General features: G+C 34.7%; 1 long non-coding RNA gene across 2 annotated transcripts; it reads right to left on the bottom strand.

Annotated features, from left to right (window-relative positions):
• Positions 1-4,354: 4,354 nt before the first annotated feature.
• LOC145162245 (uncharacterized) lies at positions 4,355-5,719 on the bottom strand. Of its 2 annotated transcripts, none has more exons than XR_013738980.1 (3): positions 5,655-5,719; positions 4,785-4,901; positions 4,355-4,581 (listed from the first exon to the last, which is right to left on the bottom strand). It is a non-coding gene; the product is annotated as an uncharacterized LOC145162245 (long non-coding RNA). The 2 variants fall into 2 exon arrangements; XR_013738979.1 differs by lacking the exon at positions 5,655-5,719 and adding an exon at positions 5,398-5,447.
• Between the last annotated feature and the right edge of the window lie 7,424 nt (positions 5,720-13,143).

Here is a 13,143-nt window from a genome sequence, read left to right as displayed (position 1 = left end):
TCCGAAGGTGTTCAAAACAATAAAGAAGACTTCTGCAGCTCAACCGAAGTGAGCTTTCGGTCCCATTGACGCAAAGGGGGAGATTGTTGAATCTAATTGTGTTGCGTCTTGGGCTTTTTGTTTTGTATCCGGATTGGGCATGTCCATCCGTGATTATCTAGTAGGGTTATACTATAAATATGCATGCATGTATGCATTAGACTGTGTTGATTATTACGTTCATTGTTTTGTAACCCTAAACACCTCTACAGTTGAAGTTCTTAATCGAGCTCTTCTGAGGTGTTGAAGTATTAATCATACGACATATTCAAAGCTATTCTTGTGTTCTTGATTACATTCTTAACTGTTTGCTTGCATAGAATCTAACGATCCTAAAAGAACATTGTTCTAACATATTAATACATAAAAATAATACAAAAACATATATTTATAGTATAATTTACAATAGTTAAAATTTAATCTAAAAAACCAAACTTATTAGTAATTACTTGGTTGAAATTGTACTTTTCATTCTTTTTTATCTAATTTAACCTAATGTATAATTTTTTTCTCCTTAGTTTATATATTTTACCTCAAATATCATTTTGATAATTTTACTCTCTACTTCATTTTTCATGTATGTATTTACATTTGGGAGAAAATTTGTTTATAGTTTTTATACAATCTATGATTTTTTTTATATATTTTAAAATCTTTAAACTTATGTTGGTAAAATTGAAATTTACAATTTTTTTACGTAAAAGTTTTCATAACAGAAGAGAAAAAAAAATTCAATTCCCCGTTGGGGATCCCCGGTCCCCAACAGGGGGTGGGAGGGGGAGGGGGGGTTGACGATGATGATTAATTTATATTTTACGATGGGGATAAGGATGTGGATATGGATTGCATGAGGATTCGGGGATATGGATGGGGATGGGGATGGGGATGGGGTCCCCTGTATTCCCCACCCACGTTGTCATCTCTAATCTTGTAACGTCCCAAATTTTAAAATAAAATTTTCATTTTTGAACTAGAATAAATACACATTTTCATAAAGATATGTTCAAGACAAAACCCTTTATTCGTAAATTGTAGTTTAAAATCAGAGTTATAAAGAAAAGTATTGCGGAATCTCCGTTCATTAAATTGTTGATGGGTGTGTACAATCACACATTCGCCTTCCCACGAACTGATAACTGAAAAACATTTAATCTAAAACTGTAACCCAAAACTTAGTGAGTTTCCCAAAATACCTCACATAACAATATGCATACAATGCATGCACACAAGGCCTACAACACAAGGTTGGATCACCACCAAAGCCTATAGTATCCAAGCTATGCCGTGCCCCGGAGCCTATAGCATCCAAGCGGGGCCACTCCCCTTGGGCCTACAGTATAAAATGGACATCCCGAGTCTCTTGGCCTACAACACAAAGCATGTACGCCTCAACCCAACCACAATATTGTTGGATTAGGTGTCTAAGCCCATAACTATAATTGGTATGCACTTGACCCGAGAGTAGCATGGTCCATTTGGGTTGCATATCACCATGACTATTTGATAAGATGGACTTTTGAGAAGAGGTTATTTATGATTTATTAATATATTATAAGTTCTAATATATTAATATGAAATAATATGATTTAATTAGTATTGATCAAGAATTAATTTGGAATTAATTTAGTGATCAAAAGAGACTAATTAAATTAATAGGGACTAATTATGTAAATTAGCTATATATATATATATATATATATATATATATATATATATATATATATATATATATATATATATATATATATATATATATATATATATATATATATATATATAGTTTGGGCTTATGATACATGATGGACTAAGTTTATGGATGAATCCATAAAGAGTTAGCATGCTAGTTGTAGGCTTAATGCTTTGGAAACAATATTTCATGTATAAATAGAGAAAACATAGATCCAAAGCATTTAGGGTTATATGTGCACCATAGGATGTTGTAGTATACAAAACCCAACAGTGGTATCAGAGCCATGAGTTGTTTTCTGTTATATTGATGCAAATGTTTGATTTTCAAAGTTGAAAAAAAAACATGAAGTTTGTCAAATTTTAAGATAATTACTTGATTTTATGAAAAACTAATTATTTGTAAAATTTGAGTCATTTTACTACAAGAGTTGAATTAGGTCAATTTATTAAAAGATAGAATGATATGATTATTTTATTTGTTTTAAAAGTTTGATCTAAATATTTTTAAGGAGTTACAAATTTTGTCATAAAATTTTGGAACTCAAAAGTCTTTTTTAAAAGTTATGATCTTAAGAGTTTTGAAACTTCCATAAGTAATGGATGTGAAAAGTCTCATTCATTAACTCTTTAAGTTATGAATTCTAAAAGTCTTCAAAGGTTACAAAATTTGTTATAAATGGCTTTGAAGAGTTTCATAACTTTCCCTCAAGTTATGGAACTTGGAAAGTCTCTTTTATGTAATTTTAAAAGCTTTCAAGAGTTACAAAACTTGACCTCAAGTTTTGGAATTTAAAAAGTTTTTTTATGAGACATTGAATTCTAAAACTAAAGTTATTTGAAAAGTTTTCAAAAGTGTAACTCATGGGTTCGTAACTTAATAATAAATTAAATACTTTTAATTTTGTTTTAGCATCTTGATGTTTTGAATAATTCATATTACCTCTTTATGGACTTTATTAATAGTTAATTAAAGTGTTTAATTAAAAGAGAATTAATAATTCCATAATGACATGGTTTAAGTTTAATTAAATTAAGAGTATAGTTTAATTAATAGATTAAACCACTTAGTATTTTAAAAATTTAAAATACACCCTTATAGTATTATAATATTAAAAGTTTAATATATTATATGTATAAGTAAAAGTCGGTCTTACCGTTAGTAGGCCTCATTCACGAAGCCGGTCTATAAGGGGGGGGGGGTATAAGGTTACTGCCTATAAAATGGCGGTTTAATGGGTGTCCACTCTCACCCACCGCTTCCTTGACTGGTGGAGGGTCGTTAGCCGAACGGGTAGGATAGGACATTAATTCTCATTAAAAGTATAATGAAAATACCAAGTAACTAAACACTTATAAATTCCCAATCTTAGTTACTTAGGAAAAATATGAATTTGGTGCTAACCCATGAAATTGCACTTTGCACCTTGTTAATATGAGACTGACAGTGTGTGGCAAAGGGTAGCTTGATGTTAATCATAGATCAATGGAGTGTGTGTGGTTAACCAACACATTGATTAGGTGATCTGTAACATTAAGTGTACCAACACTACTAGAAAAACAGCCTTTTACGACGCGCAATGCGTGTCGTAAAACGCTCAAACGATGTGCAAATGCGTGTCAAGGAAGGCCCTGTCATAACGAGAGACGAAACGCTTTTGCGCGTCGTCTATAGACGACGCGCATTTATGACACGCATTTACGACGCGCGTTTACGACGCGCAATGCGTATCAAGGAAGCCCCTGTCATAAAGGAAGACGACACGCATTTGCGTGTCGTAACCTTACTACGCACATGTTTATGACACGCAATGTGTATCAAGAAAGCCCATGTCATAAATGTGGATGACACGCATTTGCGTGTCATAAACTTCAATAACCATTTACGATATGTATTTACGACGCGTCTTTACGATACTAATTTACGCATAATACAAAAATATTTAAACAAATATATACCAAAACAATCAATTTCATCCAATAACATCATGCCAAAAAGTTGTAATACATTCATATTAAGGGGATCTAATTGTACATTGTTATTAAGAGGTTTTCCCTAACTATATAACCTAATACTACATTGCGTATCAAGGGACACCTTCTGCAAAGTAATGCTATACAAACTAAAAAGATATACACAAAGGTGATAAACATCAAATTCCAACTAAGTAGAGTTGCATCTTTCCTTTCATTATTCTTTAAGACTAATGAACCCTGCTCCGATAATTCTTGTGACCTAATCAAATAAAAGTCAAAAAATTAATATGCTAATATAATTAATAGAAGAATCAAACAAGGAATGTTAGTTGCAAATACTTGTGCCAAATGTGAGTGGTCAAATGAGGGAAAAGTGAACATCTGCAAGCTTTTTGACACCAGCCTACACACAAGCACATATACATATCAATATAAGTGCAAAAATAAATAAATAAATAAATAAATTTCAGTTCATTACAATCGAATACTTGATAAATACATAAAGAATTTGAATAAAAAATGTCCAAAACACCCTTGCAAAAGTAAGAATTTTATGAGTCCCTTATAAAGAATTAGATTAAAAAATGCAATATAAAGTTTTCAAGAATCACCTGTATAAATCCTCCTCTAACAAATCCTCCATATCCCTCGAACTCCAGTTGCATGAAAAACCAAGGGTAAATTCTCTCTAAGCTCCTCTGTCTCCTTTTGGGCTCTTTCTAGATTCTCTCTAAGGTTGAAGGGTAATACTTTCAATTTCTTTTTGTTTATTAAAGCATATGATAATTAAAGATCAAGATTCGTTACCTTGGCAAGGTTTTGGCGGGTATCATCATACCGCTTCCATCTAGAAAAGGCTGAAACCATCCTAGACGCCACCTGGATCAAGACAAGGGTAAAATGGTAATTTCAACCAACCCCAGAAGATTCGTATTGTAAAAGAGTTAGATACAAGAATGATGCAATTGCAACATCTTGCATCCAGCCCTATTGCAAAATGCTTTACAAGGGTGTTTTAAAAATCTGATTTTGGTCCGACTCAAATGAAGAAAGATAAAGAAGGGCAATTAAGTCATTTTCACCTGAGGGTTCAGTTTGTCAAGTTGCAGCACATGGTCTCCCAAGAACTTGTAGCCTGAGCCATCTTTAGCATGGAAGTTAACAGGTGATGCACAAAATCCTCCAATCAGTGAATGCACCTATCCAAAATCAAAGTTCAAGAAAATACTTAATATATAAATAATATGTCAAATGTGATCACAAAAGTTATAATCAAAACAATGATTCAGTTTTAATTAAGTTACAATTTTAATATTTCTTATTGTACCCTTAATTTGGTTTTAAACTTCTAATCATCTTTTATTATGAAATTTTTTGTGTATAATTACATCATGTATAAAGTAAATTGACAAAACATATTGTTTCTAAATATAATAAAAATATCCACATAAAAAATCATTGCATTCCTACACGCCAACCAGCAGGATCATAGAATGCAATAACTCATTCCATTACCATGTCCATTCCATTCCTTCTATAATTCAATTTCATCCAACTATACACACCATTAGTATGTTTTGACTTCTAAACCATTTGACCCATTTCTCTTTTTGTCTTTTTTTTAAATTCTACCTAATTGGCCCGTTATCATTCATATATAAACTCAAGTCAACTCAATAAGACTGAAGTTGTGACCTTGTTGGGATTCCTTAGGTCAAATGCTGAGAATTGATATGTCATATTTGTATTCATTCAACACAAGCTCACTCATTTCTTCATCTTTAAGAGATGCAAGATACCCTTTTTTTCCCAAAAAAAAGTCAAAATCATAAACATCAACACTCACCAATATATAAAAAAACGTACTTAAGAGCAAATATATATATATATATATATATATATATATATATATATATATATATATATATATATATATATATATATATATATACCAAGAGCAGTGTTATTAAGAGCACGTCTTGCCATATTAACATGGTCAAACTCATACTTCTCTGAGTTCCTATTTTTTTTCACCTGTCAAAGTCAAACATGTCAAACATTAATTCACAAAATGTTCATATGTGGGGTGGGTGGGGTGGGGTGGGGTGGGCAGGAGGAACATCAGGAACATCAGGAACATCTTCAGATAAAATACTCGAGATCTAGGTTTATTGAATTGGGAATTTCACATACATGTCAATAGAGTTAATTGTGATACAGTCCCTTAGCGCACATGGAGATACCAAAGAAGCATGTATGCAGAAGGCAGAGGAGAGTGAAGGCTGTGTCTTTCCTGGAGAAACCACACATCCCAAGGCAACGTATCCTTTTGGTGCAACCGGAAACCAAATGGAACAACTTTCTTCCCCATCTTCAGGGACAAGCTCAAGGTTGCCAGCACCTTGAGAATCAGAAGGGGGCCAAACTAGTTTGAAGGCCTCGGGCTTCTTGATCTTTACATAGCGAGTATTTACAGCAAGAACTCCTTTTGATGGTGGCTTGTCACTTTAATAAAGAGGCAAATGATGATAATAAGAAAGAACAGTATACAACTATAATATGGAAAACCCAAAATCTTAAAAGATTCACCAACGTTGCTGTCATGTAGTCGCCAAGAATAGCAAAGCCAGGTGGTGCATGCGGTCTCCAAAATGCATATGTTTGGTTGTTATGGGCACCTGGAACACAGTAGTGTCAGAACTTTTGTACGAATGAGGTGTAATTTAATTGACTGATAAACAAGTATTCTTCTCGGAATCAACAAAAAAGCAGAGAAGATCTTTACTTTGAAATGTGCCAAGCTTGTCAAACTCAGAGCAGGAAACCGTTATTTTCCTGGATGTCATCCTCAGGAACTTTAATATATCCTCCTCAACTGTTAAAAATAGCTGTAATGTGCTGAAAGAAAAATTCATGAATATATCTGAAACTGCAACATGGATATTTGTTTTCCCAGAAGCATTTGAGAACTTGACAGAAGTATCAAAAGGCTCTAAAATTCTGATCCCATTGCTCTCCATAGTTAAACCAAGAGCATTTGCACTCATTTCTATTGTATCGCCCTTCAGCACGAGCCTATAATAGACAACAGATAAACATGAAAGATTTTTTTAATAAGTTGATCGTTTAAAAAGTAAATCATAAATCTAGAACAAAAGCCTCAACCTCCAGCTTATAAACATGAAACACAATAAAAAGTTATTCATAAAAGAATCATTCTATCTCTCTCTCAAAATATGAACATAAGAATTAACCTACTCTATTCAGATTTCTCTCAGAATGTACTGGCCTCTTTCCTTCAGTTTAGAATATATTGGATATAGGTTTCCAGGGAGCCAGGTTTTGGACCCATCCACCACATACAAACTAACACACACAAAATGGAATGAGAAAATAGTGTGCTTACTCATTTTATTAAACAAAAAGTGAAGACTTGTTAATCAAAAAGAGAAGATTTATGTTTAACCCTATTTAGAAGACAGACATTCATTTAGGGATAGAAAATAATAAGAAAAATGATAAATAGACTATTGCAAAATCATGTTTGAGTTTCAGTACCTATATATATGCCAGAGAAAGGAACAAACTTATAAGCATTTTTCCAATACCCAAATTATCCAGTAACATGCAACACTAGCTTTAGTATGAAAAGGACCAAATACAAATTTAAGGCACCCATGCAATTTAATCAACAAAATTCATGAAGACAAGAAAGAGAGACCTCCATGGTTGCTCTGTTTTATTTCTAATTCCATCCATATTGTATGCGACAGCAGGAACATCTTCAGAGCTTGCACTCACTGGAGGGAAGCTTCTCATGCTGATGGAAGTCTTAACAGAGCCTTCCGCCTCTTCACCATCATTTATGTTTTTCTCTTCTGCCTTTATCGACATCTCCTTCGCCATCATCACACCATGAGCATCCCTAAAAAACCAAAAAATAATAATAATAATAATAATAAAATTAGCAGACTAAGAAGAAAACAATAATTATAATCTTTCCTAGACAAACAGGAAAGAGAAAAAACTATATGCTCTGACACATGAGAAATAAAGATCCACACAACTCTCAATGAATTCAGCTCGTCAACAAACTGTTTATTTTTAGCATTAACAAATAGAGTACAGAAACAACAATTGTGAATCAATATTTAACATTAACAACTATGTGATTTTCTTTCAAACCTGACGTTTGAAATATCTCAATGCCTCAGTGGCCCCCATCCTTGAGTTATCGGGGATGCAAATACTTCATGAAGCTAATCACTAAATAAAATCAGAAATCACGAAGCCAAATAGGAATTAGAAATAACAAGACATCAGAAATCATGAACCATCTTATCTACAATATGAAAAACTCATCGTTCATCAACAAACTGTTTATTTTTAGCCAACGGAATACGAAATCAAGTGATGATTTTGGGATTTCTTACCTTCCGAAGATGATATATAGTTTTCTATAATCGAAAGGACGCCTACCATCAACTCTAAGTTCAGATAGTAATGCAGACTCGATGAATTTCTTCTCATTCACCGACACTGTTACACTAGGGTTTATAAGGGAGAAGACTGTTGAAGAAGTTGAAACCAATGAGAGACCGAAAGCATACATACCTACCTGCCTGTAGACAGAGTAGTTGTTGCCGGTTGTTGCAGACGTGGGTGGTGGCGGTTTTTCGTCTCTTCGCTTTGAGTCGAGGAGAGGGTTTTGGGAGGGTTTGGACCCAAATCGATGTATATCTAGGCCTCCATGGTTGACTTACTAAAGATGGTGAAGCGGATCGAAGAAGATGGGGGAAGGAGGGAGAGAGGAGAATCGATTGCGGAGATGAAAGAAGAAAGAAGGTAGAAAAGCGGGTTTTCAAAATTTTGAGGATTTCGTTTTCCCCCGTATCTACTAAACATGCGTTTCTTTAAAATTATAAAGCGACACTTATAGAGGACGCACATTTTAGATAAAGTGCCCTCCGTGTTTTTAATTTTTTTTTATATTAGACACTAATTTATGGGCAAGCAATAATGCGTGACCTAAATCCTTAAATTTTTTGAAGAGATGACACTTTTTAATGTCATTCTCTTTTGCGTAACATAAATCAATGAGTGTCGTGGTTTGCGCGTCGTAAAAGGGTCTTTTTCTTGTAGTTCAAGCTAATTTGCATGGTTATTCACACCTTGTTTGTGATCCTCGGCATCCCAGTCACAAAATTGAAGGGCACAATCGAGATTTAAACACGCCATTGAAAAGTTCAATGAATCTCAAAAGATCTAGGAATTTCAATTCATTTAAAAATTAATAATCAATTTCGTTTTTCATGGTGGAAATTGGTAAATCGTCATTACCTACCTTCAAATATTTTGCAATTGGATTACGACATCCCTCTTCTGAATTGTAAAATATTGTGTTGGGTCCTAGCCTTAATATATTTAGTTTTGGTGTTATATTAAGGACTTAAATCAACTAACTTGAATATTCTCCCATTATAGATGTCTAATTCAGAGAACTATGGTCTTCCCGAATCTTATGAAAAAAAAAACTTTCCTCATGAAGATGATATTCCACAAGACAATCAAGGTGAAAGATTAATCCCTTCTTTGTGCTGTAGTGGAACTTCACTTCCTCCACCTCCTCCAATAGTTCTCCTTAACCCACAAGTTCGAAGACTTGAAAAGTTAAAGCTCACTCAAGCCCCATTGGCTAGCAAACACCAAGATGGAAGGTCCGTGTGTGCACATGTCTTGGAAATGAAGTCACACATTGAAAGGCTGGGAATGTTAGGTGTCATCTTCCCGAGGAAGTTGGCTGTTGACTGGGTTCTTCAGTCACTTCCCGAGTTGTATAGTCGGTTTGTTAAAGACTACTATATGACAGATCACGACATGACCCTTATCGATCTTGCATATTTGCTTGTTGCTGCAAAATCAACAATGATTTAGCGCACTGGTAAAGCAAATTTGATTGGAAGATCTACTCCCCAAACTTCCATGGACATTGACAATGGCAACATTGGAAGTCCAAAAAATATTTCTCTTTCCAAGGGAAAGGGAAAGGCTAAGTATGAGATTGTCCCGTGTAACATTCCAAAAGAGTCTGTTTGTTTCTATTTCCAAGAGAAGGGCATTGGTTGCAAAGCTGTCGTATCTACCTTAAGGACCACAAGGATGGTAAAGTCAAAATGTATGACTCTGCTTCAGGTAAGTCCACTGTCTAACTCTATTATGTTACTATTTAGAGATTCTTAATACATGTAATGTAATTACATTTTGATGTTTTGTAGGATCGAAGAAAAGAAAGGAAGCTTAAAGGAAGAGTAAGTTGATTCTGATCGCGAAAACATGGATTTCAATCGCATGGTTCGATGATCAGAATTTTGAGCTGCTACTTAAGAGTTATGATAGATTTCTTAGGAATAGATAACAACATGTTTTCATATGTATTTGCATTGTAAGGATAAGTTTTCTGCAAGTTTTATAAATAAATAAAGTTTTTGTAATTTATTTTATTTTAAGTTTCCTTACAATGGCATTTGTGAAAATTGTTGTTTATATGTTTCCACTGATGGCAATATTGGAAATGGATTTGATTCTTTCGTTTGTGATAGTGTCAAGATTTACCAAATTAGGAAAGGTTCTCATCACCCAAGTTTCAGTTGGATAGAAACTTGGAATCATGCAACTTGTATTGTGTAATGAATGAGAACTTCATCTTTGGGAAATTGAGTCTAATTCCTTGTTCACATGTATACGTGAGTCAAGTGAAGGACTAGGGGATTGGGTACATTTGGTTGTGTGTTGGTCAGATCCACCACAAAGAACGATAAGACTATTCGTTATGATTTACTAAAGTTTAGTAAATATGGTTATACTTACAAGATTAAGTATAATTCTGAACCATTGGAAAAGTTTCAATGTATGGCAGGACGAATAAGAAGAATCAAATTAGGCAGAAAGATAAAAGTTTCTTCAATCTGAGAAGAAGGGGGAGTACTTGAGTATCGTGTTTTATGCTTACCTTAGTGATTATGAAACCATATCACAATTGATCCTCTAAGGACATCTTAGTGCATTTGTATGGCTAAGAATAGGAATCGTGAGTTATTGAAATGGTTAAGTCAAAAGGTGAATCATACTTCCAAAATCAAATCTTAGAGTCACACTCCAAGATTGAGCCTTGAGTGACATAATCTTAAGAATGGTTTATAACACTTATCAAATGTAGAGTAAAATGTTTTCTACTCTTGTACATTTGAAATTGGTAAGTTGTGATGTTTTGGATAAAACAAAGACCAATTAAGGCCAATTGTGTGAAGTGTTTGTCTTGATAAGAAACCCACTCTTGAATATTTGTTTGTCAAGTAGTGTTTCTTGACAAGATAATCTTATATGTCAAGAGGATAGTGGGAGTCTTAAAGATCTTGAAGAGTTTCAAGAACTAATCAAGAGTAAACCAATTGTTAATCACTAGCACACGACTTGAGGTTTATAACCTATCGTGTTGACATATTTCTTGTTTCTGTGCCCATTCCAGTTAAAGTTGACTATGCATGTGAGTTCTATGAGTTCTCAATTGTTTGCATAACAACTTGGAAGCAATAGTAGACACTTGTGTTGCCAAGTGGCAAGAATTTAAGAGTGAACAAATTCAGTCCATATGGGTTTGGATTTGTCACTAACCTTGTCTTGTGATTATGGTTACGATAAATTCACATGGATAGGAACACATACACCATAAAATCTAAGTGTCATAAAGTTTCCCTGCAATTCATGAAAATGATTGTGAGGAAACGCCTTCACTAAGTAGATTTTAAATAGTTAGCAATTGTGATATTTGCATTCTCAAATTCGATTATGATTACGACATCCCTCTTCATAGTTCGAATTGTGAGAAATGGCAAAGGTCTAATGTAACACTCGTGTTTCTAGCCTAGGCATTAATATTAAGGTGATAGTCTAGGTTAACCTTTGTAACTCATTTTAAAGAAATGAAAAAGGAATTATATGAATTTTATGTGAATTATGTGTTTTATGCTTAATTATTAGAGTTTAAATAATTAAGAATAAAAATAAGCGTCAAAAATTAAATTTTAGATAAAGCCGATATCTATTAAGAAACTTGTAGTGGGCGTGACAAGGATTACGGATATATAAAGAATGCTGAAATCCGAGTTATAACGAAGAAGTTATGACCTGTCGAAGTTTCACGATAAACCGGCACGGGGCCGAATGTCGTAAAAAGTGAGTTTTCGATAAACTACTTTTTGGCCTTAGTGATCTAAACGAAACTCGTAGTGTTCGTTAAACCGAGAAGTTCGATAAAAAGAACGCCCAAATCTGACTTCGTATGAGGAAGTTATGATTTTTCGAAGTTTCAGCTTAGCGGTAGACAGCTAAAAACTCAAATTTTAGATCGAGTGATTTTTTGCCGACATGACCTAAACGATAATCGAAGGTCTCGTCATTAGGAGCACAACGGTAAAAAGTCTGACGAAAACGGACGTCGGATGAAGAAGTTATGAATTTTTAACGGATTTCCACTCCCGGTCTGTTAAAAATAATAATATAAAATTTAAAGTCAAAATTAGCCGACGACGTCTAAACGGAAGTTGTAGAGCGTAATTTTAGCTACGCGTGCATATAAAGAACGTCAAAAACGGAGCTCGTATGCGAAAGTTATGGATTTTAGAAGTTTTTGCACAAAAACCGAGAAAATTCGCATAGTCACAATTGCCACGTCACCCTCGCTTAGAATGTGACACGTGTCCGAAATCAGTGACTCATGCGAAGCCACGTGGCTAAGCTGCTGAGTCATCCGAGCACATGGCCTTATCCGAAGCGGTCCAGTAGCCATGCGACACGTACCCTCTTAGCACGAGACCGAACTCTCGCTGACTGCCACAGTGCCTAGGCTTCGGACCAGTAGACCTCGGTCCAATAGGAGACTGCCAGCGAGCCTTCGCAGGTGCGACCCACGTGCAGCCCTCGTGCGAGCCTCCTCTGCAAGCCGTCGGATCCGCGGAGCGTGGCCACTTCTCAGCCGTTGGATCAAGACTTCGGACCCTATATATAGAAGGGGACCTGCGAGCCTTCCCGGTTAGATTTGGATTTTTGCCATTTTTAGCCCCTTTCTTCATCTTTTCTTCACCTTAACCTTCCTCGAAGCCCCGGTATCGATTCTAAACCCCGGAATACGCCACAGAGTGCCCGTGAAGCCCGAAAAATTTATCTTTTCGGTTTTGAAGCCCGACCCTTCGTAGAGCCCTGTTTCTTAATAAAACTCCCGGTTTTATTAGAAACGATCGTTTTAGGAAACGAATTGCTGCCCGATTTTCATTAAATCAAGTGAGTGTGTAGTTATTTTCACCTTACACATAGATATGAAGTATTTTACATAAAATACGTGTTATGTGAATATATATTGTTTGTTTATTTGAGATGGGTGTTGAA

Source organism: Lactuca virosa, chromosome 3, assembly GCF_052849685.1.
Source record: "Lactuca virosa cultivar CGN04683 chromosome 3, Lactuca_virosa_CGN04683_v6, whole genome shotgun sequence".
NCBI classification, from domain to species: domain Eukaryota; kingdom Viridiplantae; phylum Streptophyta; class Magnoliopsida; order Asterales; family Asteraceae; genus Lactuca; species Lactuca virosa.
This window is presented reverse-complemented; position numbering and strand designations above follow the sequence as displayed.